This window comes from Cupressus sempervirens, chromosome 5, assembly GCF_028749045.1.
Source record: "Cupressus sempervirens isolate cs-2001-9-10 chromosome 5, ASM2874904v1, whole genome shotgun sequence".
Lineage (NCBI taxonomy): Eukaryota > Viridiplantae > Streptophyta > Pinopsida > Cupressales > Cupressaceae > Cupressus > Cupressus sempervirens.
This window is the reverse complement of record NC_143122.1, coordinates 529,502,077-529,522,342: the sequence shown is the minus strand read 5'-3', so window position 1 is coordinate 529,522,342 and position 20,266 is coordinate 529,502,077. Positions and strand designations below refer to the sequence as shown.

Sequence of the window (20,266 nt, the reverse complement as noted above, 5' to 3'; positions counted from 1 at the left end):
TAATAAAATCAATTAGATTCTTTATCAGAAATCCTTTACATTTGCTTGGTATCAAAGCCATCTTGATAGAGAAACTCGATCTCGCAACTATTAATATTAGATTTTAAATATCTTCAATTCAAAATGGTGAAGCACATAAGGTTAAAGGATAGACTTGAAGGAGCTTCAAATTTTGCATATGGAAATTTTGAGTTATGATTGTACTACGAGAGATGGAATTAGAAGAACATATAGAGTCAAATAAACCAATACCAGAAAATGATCCAGATAAAACAACATGGAAGAGGCACAACAACAACGCCATGAAAATTATTATAGATTCTTTGAAGGATCACATTCTCCCCTCTATATCTAGTCTTTAAACAGCTTTTGAGATGTTTTCTAGAATTAAGAATAATTTCAAAATTAACACTAGTAGATTGCTAACATTGAAGTAAGATCTTCTATATATCAAAATGAACAATGGAGAATCAATTATGTCTTATTTCTTAAGAAATTCTGAGTTGAAAGATCAACCTGTGACTATTGGAAGTCAAGTAGATGACAAAGAACTTAGCATTTTAGTCTTAAAAGGACTACCACTATATTGGGAAACTTTTATTTGTGGTCTAAGCTCTTGACCTGATCTTCCTAAATTTGATCTACTTAAAAATGAATGCACTCAAGAAGAGTCAAGATTAGTTTCCAAATGAATCAACTTAAATCAAGAGGGAAACATTCAAGCTCTTCAAGATAATACTAACAATAAAGAAAAGAAAGGTAAATTCAAACAAAATAGAAAGAAATTCAACAAATCATACAACAAATGAGATTGGTCAAAAGTACAATGTTTCAAATGTGACAAATTTGGTCACACTCATAACTTCTATCTAGAATGAAAGAAAATTCAAGCAGCTCTAGCAAAAATCAAAGAGGCAAAAGACAAAAAAGAAGAAAACTATGCATTTTATCTAGCACTCTCAAATGAATTAAACTCCAACAAAAATACTAGGATTATATACAATGGAGCATCACGTCATATCACAAGCTCTAGAGATAAATTTGAAAGCTTCCAAGGATACTCCCCTCTGAAGAAGTAACCATTGGAGACAACTCTACACACCCGATTAAAGATATTAGATCATGTTCAATTCAACTAAATTCAGGTGTTACTCTCCAATTTAAGAATATTTTATTTGTACCTAGTATAAAAAGAAATTTGGTCTCTATCTCTAGTCTTGTTGATCAAGGGTATCGAATCACCTTTCAAGAAGATGAAGTTCTATCTTTGCCAAAGAATTCAAATATCAAGAAAGCTATATCCATTGGATTTAGAGATGGAAGTTTATATAAATTTTGAAACCAACAAAATTTAGCTCTAAATCATGAAACATCTAACACAAATGAAATATGGCATAGAATTCATTTCCGTGCTTTATTATCAATAGGAAAAATTGTAACAAGGTTACCTAGCCTTAAACCTAATCATTTAGACATTTGCAAAGGATGTGCCCTAGGTAAAAACACAGAAAAAATCCTTTCCAAAAAGTGTACACAAATCAAATTATGTACTTGAACTTATTCATACTGATCCATGTGATCCTATGTTTGTACCTTCCCTAAATGGATGTCTCTATTATGTGATCTTCATAGATGACTATTCTAGGAGAACTTGGATCTACTTCCTTAAATAAAAGGAATCAATTGAAGTGTTATCTAAATTCAAAAATTCAAAGCCCTAGTTGAAAATCAGTTTGGACAGAAAAACAAAACCCTAAGATTAGATAATGGAGGTGAATACATCTCAGAAAATTTTAAAGATTTTTGTGTTACTGTTGGGATTAAGAGGGAGTTTTATGTACCTTATAATCCTCAACAGAATGAAGTAACTGAACGAAAAAACAGATCCATAATTGGATAAGCCAAAGTTACGATTCATGACCAAAATCTTCATACCTCTTTTTAGGCTGAAGCTTCTAATACTGTAGTTTATATTCAAAATAGATATCCTCACTCAATATTGGAAAATACAACTCCTAAAGAAGTATTTATAGGCATCAAACTAGACTTAAGCCACCTAAGAATATTTGGGTGTCATGTTTATATTCATATTCCTAAAGAAAAGAGAACAAAATAGAACCATCTAGAAAGAAGGGTATTCTCATCGGATACAGAATCAACCAAAGGTTACAGGATCTATGTCCTTGGTCAAAGAACCATCGAAGTCAGTAGAGATGTAAAATTTGAAGAAGGCATTGCCTTTAACCTTTCAAAGAGCATTGATGAATCATACACAGAACCTACTACTGAACTAGATGAGGATCTTTCAGTAGAGAATGAGAGGGAGAATGATACTGAACATGTTACAACTAATATTCCAAATTCAGAGAATACTAAAAATCCTAACAATAAAAAGAGACCACTTTGGGCTAAAAAAATGATAGAAGAAAATCACATAGAACCTGATGAAGTAGTCAAAGAAAGCAAGAGAACAAGAAATCAATCATGCTATGTAGCACTACTCTCTAAACTCATCAAAACAAAGCCTTCAAATGTCGAAGAAGCCTTATCACACAAATCTTGGAAAGATGCAATTATTGAAGAATATCAATCAATACTAAAAAATGATATGTGGGATGTTGTACCCAGACCGAAGAATAAATCAGTTGTTTCTTCTAAATGGCTATACAAAATCAAACATGCATCTGACGACAACATTGAAAAATATAAAGTCAGATTTGTAGCTTGCGAAATCTCACAAAAGGAAGGAACTAATTATGAAAAAACATTTGCTTGATTCGCCCAGTACACATCAATTAGGACTATAAATAGCAATTGCCGCATCCAAAGGGTGGAAGATAGATCAGATGGATGTCAAAACAGCATTCCTAAACAGTGAAATTGAAGAACTATATTATGAGCAACCAGAAGGATTCATCACTCATGACAAAAATTCTCATGTGTGTAAATCAAAGAAAGCACTATATAGCCTAAAACAAGCACCCAGGGCATGGTATGAAAGAATAGACAGCTATCTCACAAAATTAGGGTATTCCAAGAATGAAGTTGGTCCTAACATATACTTCAAAATAAATGGAGATGATATGATTATTCTTGTATTATATGTTGATGACTTGCTAATAATAGGTGAAGAACATCTCATAACTAAATGCAAACAGGAACTAATAGCAGAATTTGATATGAAAGATCTAAGACTTCTTCATTACTTCCTAGGTCTAGAAGTCTGGCAAAAGGAGAACTACATTTTCTTAAATCAAGGAAAATACATTGTTGATATTTTAACTAAATTTGGAATGATGGATTGTAAACCAATTACTACTCCTATGGAAGCTAAATTACATAAACTGAAGGATGATAGATTTTAATTTGAACCTACTGATCCTACTTACTATAGGCAGATCATCGGATCACTAATGTAATTGGTGAATACTCATCATGACATTTGTTATGCAACTAATACATTAAGTCAATTCATGTGTAAACCAAAGAAGATACATCTTATGGCAGCTAAGCACATCTTACGATTCATAAGAGGTTCAGTTGGTATGGGACTCAAATATGATCAAGTTGAAATCAATCTTCATGGATATTCAGATTCTGACTGGATCGGCAGCTCTACTGAACGTAAGAGTACTACAGGATGTTGTTTTAGTCTTGGATCTACAATGATTTCTTGGTTTAGAAGAAAGCAATCTTCAGTTGCCTTAAGCTCCACTAAAGCAAAATATATAGCCTCATCCATGGGAGCCAGAGAAGTAGTATGGTTGTAAAAGTTGCTAGTTGGGTTGTTCAAGAAACCTTTGAAGCCAACTATCATTCACTACAATAATCAAAGTTGTATCAAGCTTTTAGCAAATCTAGTTTTCCACAATCAATCTAAGCCTATTGAAATACCTTATCATTACATTAGGCATATGGTAGATCGAAATAATATCAAACTAGAGTACATAAATACAAATGAGCAAACAACAGATGTTCTTACCAAACCTCTTGCCAAGGTTAAGTTGGAATATTTTAAAGGAAAACTTGGTATGGTCAAATTGTAACTTTGAATATTGAATTTGAGTTTCAATTTTATTTGTGTTTATAATTCTAATTAAATAGTTGCATCAAATGTGTAATGAAAGATGACAATCTTTCATAGAAATATATATTCAAAAGGTAATCATTGTAAGATGACAATCTTACAAATAATAGGCCTTTTATCATCACAGTTTATGTTCCGGATATGTTGGAAGTCATTGATAACGAAAGTATTACGATCACTTTAGTTGTTGATCCGGAATGCCAGAAATCATAATACATATTATGATAGTGTTCATAACATTGTGATTATAGTTATTTGACAAGTCACTATTTCATAGTGTTCAAGTCAGATAATTTGTTTTAGATTAAGGTACAAACGGGTTTTGAAGGGACCCGAAATTCTTTAACAAAAGAAAAAGACTAGCATTAAAAACAAACCAAGTTTTACAAGGACCTAAAACTGCAAGTTTAAACCAAACACATTCAAGTTTTACAAGGACCTGGAACCTAAATTTTAAACAAAAAAGCTGGAAAATAAAAAATAGGATCCAACAAAACCACCTGGACCAACAACCACAACAAGCACCTACAGCAGTTCCATGATGCTCGTCTCCACCTTCTTGCCTACTTGTATAGTACTCTAGATAATATCAACCATGGCAAAAACGGGAACCTCAAGAGCATCAACAATCTTTTTCCTCATACTCTGCCTCGTTCTCTTGCTAGGCCCTCCTAGACTGCTTACCCCAATAGTGTCTAGAGACATGATCTCCTCGTTGCTTTTCTTGCCTAGACTTGTCGCTACGGCGCACAAACTAAAAGTAACTTGCTCCATTCTCAGCCTGCTATCCTTAATAAGTTGACGGAGTTCTAGCTCATAATCCTTTAGTTTTTCAGGGATGTTACCAACTTGTTTCTCTAGGTGGGCTCTCATAGCACGTTCACGGTCCATCTCTTTCTAAATGACCCCAACTTTTTTCTTGAGCACTATGATTTCATTATATAGCCACGAGTCCGCTTGTAGGGATGCCTCTGCTTTTAGCTTGGCAGTATGAAGAAAAGAGAGCTTCGCATGGTGAGGCTCATCCCTATTACCTTCTTCAGTCCTAATCACAACGTCAGTGGTAGTGTTATTGACCTAGATGTCAGTGTTAGCATCTTACTTCTCCTTTAACTCCTCTTCCTTCTCCTTACTCGGGTTGTGCTCTTTCATAACAAGGACATTACCCTTGTTGTTCTTTTCTGTGTCAATGTCCATTTTCTCCTCGCTGGATTTGATATTAGGAGGAGAAAAATGAACATTATCTTTCCCCTCATCATCCTTTAGAGCTTCAGACCTTGCATTTGATTCAATTTTTCTGTCTTTACTTTCCTCCACATAGTCCTTACCAATTGACATGCCCTTGCTCCCAAAATAACCTTCCAGGTTTGAGCTAAAGTCTCCCATTTCGGTTTTATTATCATCCTCAACAGAATTCTCAAAATTCGTCACTTCCTCAACATTCTTCTTTTTAATCTCCCGCTTATGACCCTTTTTGGTGCTCTTGCTATCATTAGTGCCTTCCTCACTTTTTACCTTTTTTCTTTGAGTGAGATTCATTCCAAACACTTTCCTTTTTTTCCCAAAATTGGAGAGGGTTTAACAGTCTTACTTTTACAACACTTATCAATGAGAAGGATTAAGCCCTCATGGAGCACAGGACAAGAAACCTTCTTCCAAAGTGCTTGGAGGCTTTGTATCAGAGAGTACTTTAGGGAGAACAGGAAAGAAATTATGTCTTTATACCTAAAATGATTTAGGAACACAAAATGAAACTTGTGGACTCTCTTAGCTCTACCATCGAGGATAAAATACTCACGGATGCATGATAAAACATCCCTCCAGATTACCTTAATCTGGCTGAGGTCGTAGAAATCGCCATTCTTCTCCAGTTTTTTCTTCTCTTCATCAGTTTTAGGAAATTTTTTGAAGGCCGCATTTGAGATACTAGTTTCCTTGTTGAATTTGAGACCCTCCATTGGATGACCCGTAATCTCAACGATGAACTCCTCCAATAGTTTCACAGTGAACCCATGTAGCATTACCCTATCTTCAATCCAATTTTTGAAAAAGGTCTCTGTAATGTGTGGCTTATACCCTTGAAGTTTCTTGATATAAGCCATGACTTTCCCTTTTTGCAAAATGTCCCAAACATCTAAATTCGTCTTCCACTCTTTGCAATTATTCGGCTCTTACTTTATTGGTTCCCCTCCCATCTCGTATTCGGCTCTGCACCTGCAACTCAGCTGAAAAACGGTAACCAAAAAGGAGAGTAAGGTGTTTATGATCTCCAATAAACCTTTAACCTTGCATGTGTGCCAAGTACAATCCATAATTATACAAAAGTACCACCTAAGGATACTCAAAAAATCCACCACAAGCCCATCACTTCCTTTAATAAATTACTTTGGGGGAGAAATCCAGTCCTATACCCCAAGCCAGTAGAGCAAGTACTTGGCACGAAAGTCCCGTAAGGGAAACTGGTCTATAGCCCTTCTCCACTACGAAGGGGAGTCGAACCTGTGACCTCAAAGAAGTAAACCTCAAAGCACAGACCAACTCACCTACAAGTGGTTGCTAAGATCATTGTTACATCCCAATGTTTGACCTAATTTTAAATTTGCTCATAGTCGTTAGATTGATTTTTCTTTCATATAATGTGAAGTAAGTAGTTATTTATATTCGTTGTATCAACTGTTAATGAAAATGGTCGTTATCCATTATTTGTCATGTGATGATTAGCAGTTGCTTGATTTTGGAATTATGGTTAATAATTAAATTCTTTAAAATGTTTATATGAAAATTATTATGGAACTTGTTACTATCGTGAAAGTATTGCACGGATGATTGCAGAAGAAGATGAAAGGGGGAAGCATTGCTAAACAAGATCAACAAAATGGGATACTAGCTTATTCCAATCATCAGAATTGACAAGTATGACTTTAAATTGCCTTGGTATGGACCTAACAATTTAAACTTCAGGATACAACCGAAGGACCCGCATGAGCTATTAAATAAACAATTTAAAACATAAAATAATTTAATTAAAATATAATACATACCTCAAAGGATTCTGAATGATCTTTCACCATATTATTATAATATATACCTATATACGTATACATAGATATAAAAATAAAGTGACACAATAATATTATTTTCTTTATAATAAAATGGTGCCACCTCACCAATATATCTACGTGTACGTAAATAGATATAAACCATAATATTTTTTGATTTATAACCTTCAAATCTTCTTCCATCCTTTTATTCTCTTTCTCTTGCTTAAAATCGATTGAACACTTGGCACATTTCCTTGGCGTTCAAAAAGCCAAGACATTTCTTTTGTGTTACAGCTTCTTGGAAGCCAAAGAATCCTTTAACCTATAATATATATCATGAGGTCGAGAGAGACGGAGGACATACAATATCACATTCCCGACTTCCTTTCTTATTCTTGTTTTTCCTTGCTCATTTCTAGCTTCCACCTACCACCCGATACTCTACAAATACCATTCGAATCTCTGCAAAATTCCATTCATAACCTCAGCATTTTATAGCAGTGCCATTCTTGTTACAATCTACCGTATGTTGTTCCTTCCTTGCTGAAGTTGAGGTTGTATTTGCACACTGTGGTTACACCTGGAAAGCAAATCGAAGAAGAGTTGATACATAAGCGTCTAGCAAGACTCCAAACATTTCCGAAATTATGCCAAGTCATGTGGTTAATCATTTCCAAATATTGCTATAATTCCATTAGCAATTGTCATTGCAATTTGATTTCCATAGTAGTAAGCTGCAGATTATAATCATTCACACTTAAATGACTTTAGGGAGTTGTTTACCATAAATCATAGTGAAGTATCCATGACATGGAATCATAAATTATTTTTGCCATTGGAAATTTGAATCGAATGATATTTATTTCTGCAAGTCTTAAGGAATATAATCTCCCAAATCATAGATTGTGAAATGCTGGAAGCATATAATTTTCATGAATCAACAGACAAAGCCAATTGCTCTAAGATTCCAAGCACCTAGGACTCACTGGTTGTATAGCCATGGAAAAGGTGAAGAGGTGAGATGGAATTTGCAATGACATGTAAGTGAAATCAGATATGATACATTAAATCTAAATAACTTTACTTAATAGCTCATGCATGTCCGTAATGTTGTTCTCCTGTTGTCAAGTCGAGCAGTGGTGATCGAGTCATTGAACCCATCAGGAAAACCTTGGCCAAGGTCGTTTAAAGGCATGTTTGTCATCCAAGATCACTTGATGTCAGTGGTGTCAGTTATTCAAACATTTTCATCCGTAACTGTGCGGACATTCTAAACACCAGAATGCTCATGTGGTTGGACTAAAAGTATCCCAAGCCCAATCCTAGGATAGAGAGGGTCTTTATAATTCAATAGATTGTGTGGGGATAAGTATGGTCTGAGGTTGAGAGGTTAAGCCTAAGTCAATACTTCTCCTCTTACCGAAAGCCAGGGCTTGCACAACCAACTAAAGACTCACCGGATAATACTTGTATGTTTTTCTCTTCTTTTCATCTTAAGCATTTACCTCTTTGCATGTAGAAAAAGATAGTTAATCGTTATTCCAATTATTACAGATGATCATTGATACAATTATTTTAGTTCATCGTTGTTTTAGTTATTACAGATGATCATTGATATAGTTATTTCAGTTAATCGTTATTTTAGTTATTTCAATTGTCATTGATACAGTTATTTCAGTTAATCGTTATTTTAGTTATTTCAGTTGATCATTGATATAGTTATCTCAGATGAACGCGATTAATTCAATTAATCGTTGGTAGTTAAAACAGTTAATGTGTTATGAAAAGGAATTCAGTTAATTGTTCAATAATTTGTTGGGAAAAGCTCTTTATAAATCGTCTTTGTTTTGTTATGAAAAACCGTATGTTACAATCATGAGATCTGATTGATATTTCACTTCTCCCTTGCTAAGAGGGAGTGTTAAATATATAGCATCGGGAGAAGTGTTTTAATATATGACTCTCTTATATACTCACACACAAAATATATATATATATATATATATATATATATATATATATATATATGATTAAGTCTATGTTAGAGAAGTCATTCATATTTGTTATATCATATTTAGAAATATATGTTTATACATGTATATGATTAAGCCTATGTCAGAGAAGTCATTCATATTTGTTATATCATATTTAGATAGATATGTTTATACACTTATATATATATATAAAGTGTAATATCATAACAAAAGATAATCGATACTAAGAATCGGTTAGTATATAATATGGTCAAACTTATCTAATTACATGCCCTTGTAGGGTCATGACCCTATGTTGTCATTGGCCACGTAGAGTCATGCCCCTACGGGGGCATGTGCTTCTTTCCTTATTTATATCAAGTATGTTGATGGTCATGGACACCAATAAAAGCAGCAGTGATCCAAGTATTCATCGGGCAGTGATATAAGCATTCATCGGTGATCAAACACTCTTCAGGTTATCATATCGATTTGTGTTAACAATCTATACTCACTCAGTCTGATAATTATATCAGACATTAAAGATACCATATTCAGTCTAATATTATTTACAAACTATTATATCAGACCTTCAATCTATAATTAATATAATACATATTCAGATATTATCTATTAGATTAAAATAATAAAATCAATTAGATTCTCTATCAAAGATCCTTTACATTTACAATATTGTGCAAGAATGACCACTACTGGTAGTGAAAGTTCACCAGCAAGGCAAGATGAACGAAGTGATAACTTCAATATTGATGTAGCATCTCCATTATGGAGACACACCACAAGATTATCATAGGTTTCAAGAGGTGGGTCATACATTTGGAATTGCAATGTATGTCATAGTAAACCATTCAACAGCTCATATTCTTGGGTCAAAGCTCATTTTATGGGCCCTATCAATAAAGGAATAGGATTGTGCAAGGGAAGCAAAGATGGATAAAGGATGAGTGATGCACAATTAGTCGAATTTATAAAAGAACAAGAAGTTGTTGATTGTTTAGTGACCAATCAAAAACAAGTTTGTATAAACCTTCATCCACAAAGAGCAAAGTGAATGTGCCCTTCGATCATGTTGCATCCTCCAAACTTCCATTCTTGCAAGTGGGAGAGGAAGATGAAGAAGTAAAAGTTATTACCCACAAAAGAGGTCCATTGGATCAAGATTCAAAATGGAGGCAAGAGAGCTTGCTGATGAAGCAATTGCATGTTGCCTTTATGCCAATGGTCTTCCTTTCAATTTGGTAAGATCGCCATATTGGAAAGAAATGGTTGCAGCCATCCTTAAAGCACCAGCTGATTACACTAGTCCTGGGTTTGAAAAAGTGCGTAGAAAAGATTTCTATAGACAAAGCTCTTCAACCAATTAGGACTTCTTGGAAAGATACAAGACACTGACCATTGAAAATGTGATTGCAATGTCCCCCAAAGGGGCAATGTTTTTGAGGACGGTTGATTGTGAACGAGAAGTTAAGGATTCACAATTCATTTCTAGAATTCTCATTGAGGCAATAGAGATGGTGGGCAGTGAGAATGTGGTCCAAGTGATCACAGATAATGCCAAAAATTGTAGGGGTGTAGGTGTTTTGGTTGAGTCTCAATACGACCATATTTTTGGACACCATACATCGTACACTCTTTCAACTTGGTCATGCAACAAATTGGCACCCAAATAGATTGGGTGAAGCAAATATACCAAGAGAGAGAGGAGATACAAATGTTTGTGACAAACCACCACATGTCACAATCCATATTAAAATCATTCTCCAACTTGGAGTTGTTGAAGGTAAATTTGAAATTGTAATAAGTTAGTTTCATTTATTTATTTATTTTTAATAAGTTTTATATTCATGTTCAATTATCAAATTATTACTTGTTTATAACTTTGCTTTATATATTGTCATATTGTTAACTTGCTTAGGTTGTTGAGACTAGATTTGCATCTCATACTATTGTTAAGAAACGACTCCTCAAGGTGCAAGTGGCATTTAGCCAAATGGTTATTTCTAGCCAATGGGATGTATGGAAGGCTTCAAATTCAAAGAGAGCCCTGAAGGTCAAGGGTTTGGTCTTGGATAAGCATTGTTGGGCTCGTGTGCAATTTGTATTGTATTTCACCGAGCCTATCATGACAATGCTACGCTTTGCTAATACAAATGCACCCTGCTTTGGGGGGGGGTTGTACGATGGCATGGACACCATGGTAGAAAAGATAAAGCTCTCCATACAAGCACATGAGAATAACCTCACACAATGTGAAGCTTTGGGCAACAAAGTGGAGGTAATCATTCATCATCATTGGGAGAAGAGGACTACCTCATTGCACCTCCTTGCATATGCCTTATCTCTAAGGTACCATAGCCAAGGAATACTTGCTATGCCAGATAGAGTTGTACTATATGCAGATGAAGAAGTTGCTACTGGGTGCTACAATGCATTTGCAAGACTCTTCAAATGATGAAATGCACAAAAAGGTAAGGCTACAATTTGACTTATTTGCTTCAACATCAAAACTTACTCCATATGCAATAAAGGACCAAAATGACATAAGAGCTATCACATGGTGGTACATGTATGGTCAACCATTCAAGAATCTACAACCTCTTGCAATAAAGATCCTCTCGCAAGTAAGTTTTGATTTATTTTTGTTTAACAATTGTATTCTACAATTTAGTGTTTAACATTCTTTAATTTGCTTTTCATTTGTACGTTTAGTTATGTGAAAACTATCCAGGTTGCAACAAGTTGTTCCTCTGTTGAACAGAATTGGAGTACATACTCCTATATCCATTCAGTGAAATGCAACTGGTTGGGCTCAAAGAAAGCTAAGGACTTGATTTATATACATACCAACTTGCGTCTTTTGTCATGTGAGGAGGATGGATAGAAAGAAGGGTCAACCAAGCTTTGGGATGTAGCCCCTAAATGTGCAAACTTAGATGCTACAATTCAGGATCTTGCTGTAATGACAAATGATGATGTTGACAACATCATGGCACGTGCATCTAGCACAAGTGGAACCATGTTTGGTTCAAATGAACTCTCAAGTCTTGCAGCAAAAGGAGATGATGAGAGTGTGGATTTTTTTGGGAATCATTATGATTCTGATTGACTGAATTTGATTTGTGAATCTTGAGCCTTAACTCTTGACTGATCAATATTGAATCATGACCTATGTTTTGATTTTGTAATTTAAATTGCATTGGAATCTTGAACTTTAGTAATTTAAATTGCATTGGAATCTTGAACTTTAGTAATTTACTAATTAGGTATTAGTATTACTATTATTTCAATTTGAGTTATCAATGGTGAAGTATCGTGCTATGGAATGGTTTAGTATATTTCTTTGCATACATAAATTATGTGTGTGTGTGTGTGTTAGTCTATCAGACTAAATAAGTAATATAATTCTAAATTATATTTCAATATTAAGATTTATATTGACTGAACCCAATAAGAAAAACTGGAAACTGAATTATGTCGATTGTCGTTGCTTTGTATACAGAAGACTATGTAATGTATGTGTTCTACATATTTCAAAGTCAACAAGGACGCTTTCTTATATAGGTGCAATATATTCAAGAGTCATGACTATTAGCCGTGACTTTTACTTGAGTCACGACTGATAGCCGTGACTCTTACTTGAGTCACATCTATTGGGCGTGACTTATGTAATTGTAGCTAATGCCAACACTCGATAACATGTTGACACCCGATTATATAATATCAATGAGAGGAGATTATAATAGATTGATGTGAGGAGATTAGTTTATTCATAACTTATATATATATATATATATATATATATATATATATATATATATATATATATATATGAGTATATTAAATATCTTAACCATATAGAATAACATAAACATCAATATAAGAGTTATTAATAACTCTTCAACTAATCTATACATTAACATTCCCTCTTAGATTAGTAAGATAAACACACATAAGAGGTCTTTGATCAAAAGACTTCTTTATACAGTGTCAGATTAGTATTGATTGATCAACTTAATCAACTTATATTTGACATCATGTAATATGAGAGTTGGCCTATCAGAATATCAATTATATGATATTCACCAAGCTCTCTAGAGCAATGGCCTATCAGAAACATCAATTGAATGATGATCACCAAGTACTCAATGTCATAATGGCCTATCAGAATATCAAGGCAAGATATTCACCAAGTACCAAAAATATATCTATACAAGCAACTTGTAGATAATCAAATTAATGATATCAAACGCCTAGTTGTTGAATTATAAGATAAAGACTTTACATGAAACAATTTCACAAAAAAATGAATCATGCTACAAGTTATTGTAAGGACATCACTTTACAACAACTTCTCCTGATACAAGTGAAATCATTTTGAAGTCGTCACTTCTTAATGATTAAAACAGGTTTTATTTATAATATATAAAATGTACAATAATCAATTTCTCTAAGACATTTCCTCAGATTTTACAATCATACCAAGTTCTTTACGAAAATGCTCTACTTTTGTCTTAGCAAGTGGTTTGGTACGAGTGTCTACAATTTGATCCTTTGTACTAATATATTCCAACTTGATTACATCTTTCTCGACCATGTCTCAAACATAGTGGTATGGTATCTCGATGTGTTTCGATCTATTATGAAACACTGGATTAAAAGATAGCTTGATGCAGCTCTGGTTATCACAATAAATAGTAGTAGGTGGAAGTGGCTTCCCAAATAATCCAAATAGAAGTTTCCTCAACCACACAGCTTCTCTTGCTCCCATAGATGCAGCTATGTACTTGGCTTCTGTAGAACTCTGTGCTACTAAAGATTGCTTTCAACTAAACCAAGATATCATCGCTGAACCCAAGGTAAAACAACATCCTGAAGTGCTCTTACGATTCTCTGAATTTCCTACCCAATCAGAATCTGTAGATCCTCTTAGATTTAGTTCAATTTTAGAGTATTCGAGACCATATCCAATTGTACCACTGAGATACCTGAGAATGTGTTTTGCTGCTACTAAATGAGTTTGTTTAGGTTTGCACATGAACTGATTGAGAACATTTACAGCATAACAAATGTCAGGACTTGTGTTTACCAAATACATTAAAGAACCAATTATTTGTTGATATAGAGTAGGATCAACACTTTCAGAATCTTTGGTTGCTTCTTTTAGTTTCTGAAAGTTTGTTTCCATAGGAGTTTTCATTGCCTTGCTATCCAACATGCCAAATTTGTTGAGTAGATCTAGAGTATAGTTCCTTTGATTTAAGAAGATTCTTTTTAAATGCTGCCATACTTCTAGTCCCAAGAAGTAGTGTAGTATTCCTAGATCTTTCATTTCAAATTCAGATATGAGATCTTGTTTACATTTTTCAATTAGATGATCTTCTCCTGTAATCAAAAGATCATCAACATATAGAACCATGATTAACATATCTCCCTATACTACCTTGTAATATAAATTTGGATCTGCAATGTTTTTAGAGAAGTCAAGTTTAGTTAGATGCTGATCTATTTGTTCATACCAAGCTCGAGGAGTTTGTTTCAATCCATATAATGCCTTTTTCAATTTTCATGAGATTGTTTAATGTGTACTTCAAATCCTTCTGGTTGTTCAAGATAAACCTCCTCTTCTATAACACCATTCAAAAATGCAGCCTTTACATCCATTTGATGAAATTTTCCATCCCTTGGATGCAGCAATGGCTAAAATAGTTCTGACTGAAGTATATCTGGCTATTGGAACAAAAGATTCCCCATAGTCCATTCCTTCCTTTTGGGAAAATCCTCTTGCTACAAACCTTGCTTTGTACTTGTCAATACTTTCATCTGCAGCATGTTTAATTTTAAATAGCCATTTTGAGGAGACAACTGATTTATTTTTGGCTCTAGGAACAATATCCCAAACATCATTTTTAAGTATGGAGTTATATTCTTCTGTCATGGCATCTTTCCAATGTTGATGTTTTATAGCTTCTTTTACATCAGATGGTTCAGAAATGGAGATCTCACTCATTAATGCAATGTAACTTGAGTATATGTTAGGAAGTTTTCTTTCCCTAATGAAATCTGAGGGAATGGAATTGTTTTCTTCAACTAGCATTCTGGCCCATGGTGGTCTTTTCTTTTCCTCAGAGGTGTGAGTAATGTCCATGGGTTCAATTGATTTATCTTCCTCCATTAGGGACTCCCTCTCATTATCAGAGTTTTGTTTTTCTAGAGTTTCTTATGAGATTGATTCATTTTCATCTTTAGATCTTTTGTAGGCCAAATCTTCATCAAATATTACATCTCGACTTAGTTCAATATTTCTTTATCCAAGGATATAGATACGATAAGCTTTGGAAGTTTCACTATAACCTACAAAGATTCCTTTCTTTCTTGAGGCCTCTAGTTTGGTTCTCTTCTCTTTAGGAATATGTACATAAACAAGGCAACCAAAAATTCTCAGGTATTTAAGATCAGGTTTCTTCCCGATAAATACCTCTTCAAGAGTCTTGAATTCAAGATGAGAGTGAGGACATCTATTTTGAAGGAAAATAGCAGTATTTGAAGCTTCTCCCCAAAGAAAAGTTTCAAGATTTTGATCATGAAGCATTGCTTTAGCAGAATGCACTATTGATCTATTCTTTCTCTCAGCTATTCCATTTTGTTGAGGATTATAAGGAAGAAAACACTCCCTCTTGATCCCAACAGTTTTACAATAATTTATAAAGATATCAAAAATGTACTCTTTACCATTGTCTATTCTTAAGACTTTTATTTTCTTTCCAAAAAGGTTTTCTACAAGGGCTTTAAACTCTTTAAATTTTGTCAAGATTTCTTCAGATTCTTTACTTTTAGGAAAATAGATCCAAGTCTTCCTAGAAAAATCATCCACAAATATGATATAGTATAGAGAACCTCCTAGAGAAGGAAATGACATATGACCACATAAGTCTGAATGAATAAGTTCTAGAACTTCTTTGGATTTGGTTTGATTATTTTGGAATGTAGTTCTTCCCTGGAGCACAACCTTTGCAAGTTCCTTCATGATATGAATTAAGTTTAGGTATACTTGTTACCATTTTTCCTAGAGAAGATAATCCTCGGAAATGAAGATTACCTAGTCTCCTGTGCCAGATTTCATTTTCTTTGAAAGAATCATAAATTAGAGTTAAATGAGAGAGCGAGAGTTAATCTAATAAAACATCCATGTCTAGAGCCAATCTTGTACTCATTTTTTATGTTAGAATTCTTAGGCCAAGCTAAGACCTTTCCTTCCATAAATGTAACTCTGAATCCTTCATCTTCAAGAGCAGAGATAGAAAGCAAGTTTATTTTATACCAAGTGCATATAGTACCTTGGTAAGTTCAATTGTTTTCCCTGATTTTAGATAAATAGTACATGTTCCTATTCCCATTACGGGATAGCTTGTATCATCTCCAATGGTTACTTCATCAACATAGTCTTCTTTGATAGAGTCTAACTGTCCTTTAAAACCTGTAATATGTTGAGAGGCTCCGCTATCAATTACCCAAGTACTTGATCTGGTTGATGCTTCACTGTAGAGTGCTGAATAGAAAGCATTGTGTTGAAAATTTCCATTTGAGTTTTGAGTGGTTGCAAATGAAGCTTGTGGCTTATTTCTATCAGGACATCTAGCTGCTGGATGTCCAATTTTATCACACCTAAAACATTACATTTTGGAGAAGTTAGGTGGCCTCCTTTTTCCTTTGAATTTTCTTTTCTTCTTATTTACTTGAGTTGAGAGAACTTGTAAATCTTCTTTTGACAAAGAAACATTTTGGCCTCAAGCTACTTGCATACAATCTTCTTGTATACAATCAGCTTTAAGTCTTTCAAATTAAGGTAGTTTTGACCGAGAGCATATACCCCTTGTCTGAAGGTATCCCACAATGATGGAAGGCCTTTAAGAGCCATTATTGCTAACTCCTTTCCATCACAAATGTGTCCTATGGATGAGAGTTGATTTTGGAGTTCAGTTATTCTCATAAAGTAAGAGGAAATTTTCTCTCCTTTATTCATTTTAATATTTCACATTCTGTCCTTTAATGTGAAAATCTGAACAGCATTATTTATCTCAAACATATTTTCAAGAGCATTGTACATCTCATGTGCAGTGTCCAATTCTTAGATAACAAGATGTAGATGAGTTTTAACGCCATCCACAATAATTTTCATAGCTTTATTGTTGTTACTCTCCCATTTTTCCTGTTCATTATTTCCTTTAGGTGAGGGGTCAGATTTTTCAATAAACTTATTTAGGCCATGTTCTTTAAGTAAGAATTTTAGTCATAACTTCCAGCCTGCAAAATCTGAATCTCCTTCTAATCTGTCTTCTCGCCTCATGCCGTTCACCATTTTTGAATAATATTTGTCTAAAGTCTGATTTTAGGATCACTTCTTTAAGCCTGCTCTGATACCATGTTAGTGTATCAGACTGAATAAATAATATAATTCGAAATTATATTTCAATATTATGATTTATGTTGACTGAACCCAATAAGGAAAACTGGAAACTGAATTATGCTGATTGTCGCTGCTTTGTATACAGAAGACTGTGTAATGTATGTGTTCTACGTATTTCAAAGTCAGCAGGGATGCTTTCTTATATAGGTGCAATATATTCAAGAGTCACGACCAATAGCCGTGACTCTTACTTGAGTCACGTCTATCGGGCGTGAGTTATGTAACTGCAGGTAATGCCGACACACTATAACATGCCGACACCCGATAACATGTTGACACCCGATTATAATATATCGATGAGAAGAGATTATAATAGATTGATGTGAGGAGATTAGTTTATTCATAACTTATTTATGTATTCATATATATATGTAAATTAGGATATCTGCATATATATATATATATATATGAGTATATTAAATATTTTAACCATATGGAATAACATAAACATCAATATAAGAGTTATTAATAACTCTTCAACTAATCTATACATTAACAATATATATATATATATATATATATATATATATATATATATATGGACGCATCCAAAATCTCCCAAAAAAAAAATCATGCATCCACGCATCAACATCAGAACCAGCATCGGCTACTTAGATTAACCGTATGGTTCTTTTCCAAGTTGTTAAGCTAAAAATTATATTGAGAAGGAAATTAAGAACAGTCTGTCATATCCTAACATAAGTAAGAGTGGATAAGCTAATTTATTTAGTGACTACAAGGTTACTCCTCCAAAGTGTTCTAAAATGCAAATAGAGGTTTTAAAGCCTGTTTGGAGAAATCGAAGATGATATTTCTTCTATAATGCAACTAATGTCCTGTACAACAAGCATGGGCACAATTTTTATTATTTATAAGAACTGAAAAATGAACAGAGAACCAAGGCCTGTTAATTAATGCTATAGGTACCAATGTATCAAAGACTTGAAAGAAAAAATGTTTTTAAAAGGAAATTATTAGTTGATTAGTTTTCCATTGGAACTTATCAGTCAAAATAAGACTGAAGAAGCTAAGTGTCACGCACATTACCGTGTTAGATGACACCAAAATGAAATAATGGTGTGCACCTTCTTGAAGTGAAAAGCAGCTAAGACCTTTCAAAAGTGCATAAAAGCAGATTATAGGAGACTTTTGTATGTGTGCCTTGCAATGGAAAACAACACTAGAGAAGAAATCTGGAAGATTGGCAGCCACAAGAGATGAATGCCAACGTGCACAATTTTTTCACATAAAGAAGACTTGACTCAATTTTCTCGAAAGAGGAGTTTTCTTTGCAGTTACAGACACCTAATACTTTAACTACAAGAATAGACCTTCCAGACACAATTTTGTCTCGAATTGCTTCTAAAAGAATGTTTAATCATTGCAAATTGGTGCAAATACATCACTGCAAATTGGTGCAAATGGCATCTCTGTGTGAGAGAAAATGATCTTCGGAATGTAGTACCCCTGTTTTTGTTGAAGTGATATCGACACGTGGTTTTAGAAAAGAATGTACTAATACCATACGCATCTTGGTATCTAATTGAATCACCAAGTCCTGAGCAAGTAACAAACTCTGTAAAAGGATGTACCCCTCTGGAAAACCAAGCTATTTGCCAATTATCAACACAATCCTTCAAAATTTTAGCCATTTTGTCACTTCAATCCCTTGTCTGTTGATGTTTGGTCTTTCACGTACAGGAGGCAGAATAATGGCACCAAATGTGAAGATGTATGATGTATAATATACAAGGTTTGTGAAATTAGATATGAAGATGGTCCAATTTCTAATAATCACTCAATATGAACATAGCTCGGGCAATCATTGCATTTACAGCATCAGCCGTAGCTGGTATCGGTTCAATAGTGATTTTGTCCGGAAAATGTCACGAAAATAACCTTAGATGTTGAGAGTACTACCTTACATGAAAATAGACGTACATAAAATGACATAAACGATATCCTCGTTTAACAGGCATAGTTTTAGAATGAAATAAAACACAAACGAAATCAACCAGCCATATAGAAATTCCAAAAATCAACACTTACTGAAACCATTGCAAGTGACTTACCTCGGGATTCTGCGCGGAGTGTGCTGTCAACAAAGTCGATGGGATGAAATGGGTTGGGCTTGACAAAAAATACTATGAAACCCTTCCGACGCAGAGTTTATTAAAATGAGAACTGCAGATTCAATCTATTCACAATGAACGAAACGTAGAACTAAAAGTATCGGATTATAGAGCTGCGGAAATCTTGAGCTGGAGACAAGCTTTCTGCAGCCTTTTAAACGAAACTACCGAATGCAAATTAAAATTTGTTTTCAGGAGGCAAGGAAATTTTTTCTGTCAAAGCTTTTTGTCCCGGTGTAAGACAACTTCGCGGGTGAAAACTGCTCCGAAATTTTGTATTCGCCTAGTAACCTAGATTGTATGCATGGAGATTGAATAGAAAAGTCTTCTTTTAAATTTAAAATTAGTGTAGGCTAGTTTAATAATAATAATATTGAGGTAGGATTAAAAAGGAAATAGAATAATTAAAAAATTGGTGAAAATAGAAATGAAATGAGTATATATTAAACGGAGTCTTGGGTTAATAATACTATTGAGGTAGGATTGAGGTAGGATTAAAAGAAAATAGAATAATTTAAAAATTAATGGAAATAGAAATGAAATGAGTA

At 33.9% G+C, this 20,266-nt stretch overlaps 1 protein-coding gene across 4 annotated transcripts in view; it reads right to left on the bottom strand.

The window, feature by feature from the left end:
- LOC149557031 (RNA-binding (RRM/RBD/RNP motifs) family protein) overlaps positions 1-20,051 on the bottom strand; it is a 229,235-nt gene extending 209,184 nt beyond the window's left edge. For 2 of the 4 annotated variants that reach the window (XM_089831681.1, XM_089831684.1), the window contains exon 1: positions 19,659-20,024. The gene's annotated coding sequence lies outside the window, so the exon portion shown is untranslated. Of the gene's footprint in view, positions 1-19,658 lie in introns of all 4 variants that reach the window. The other 2 variants (XM_089831683.1, XM_089831682.1) reach the window with 2 other exon arrangements.
- Positions 20,052-20,266: the final 215 nt, after the last annotated feature.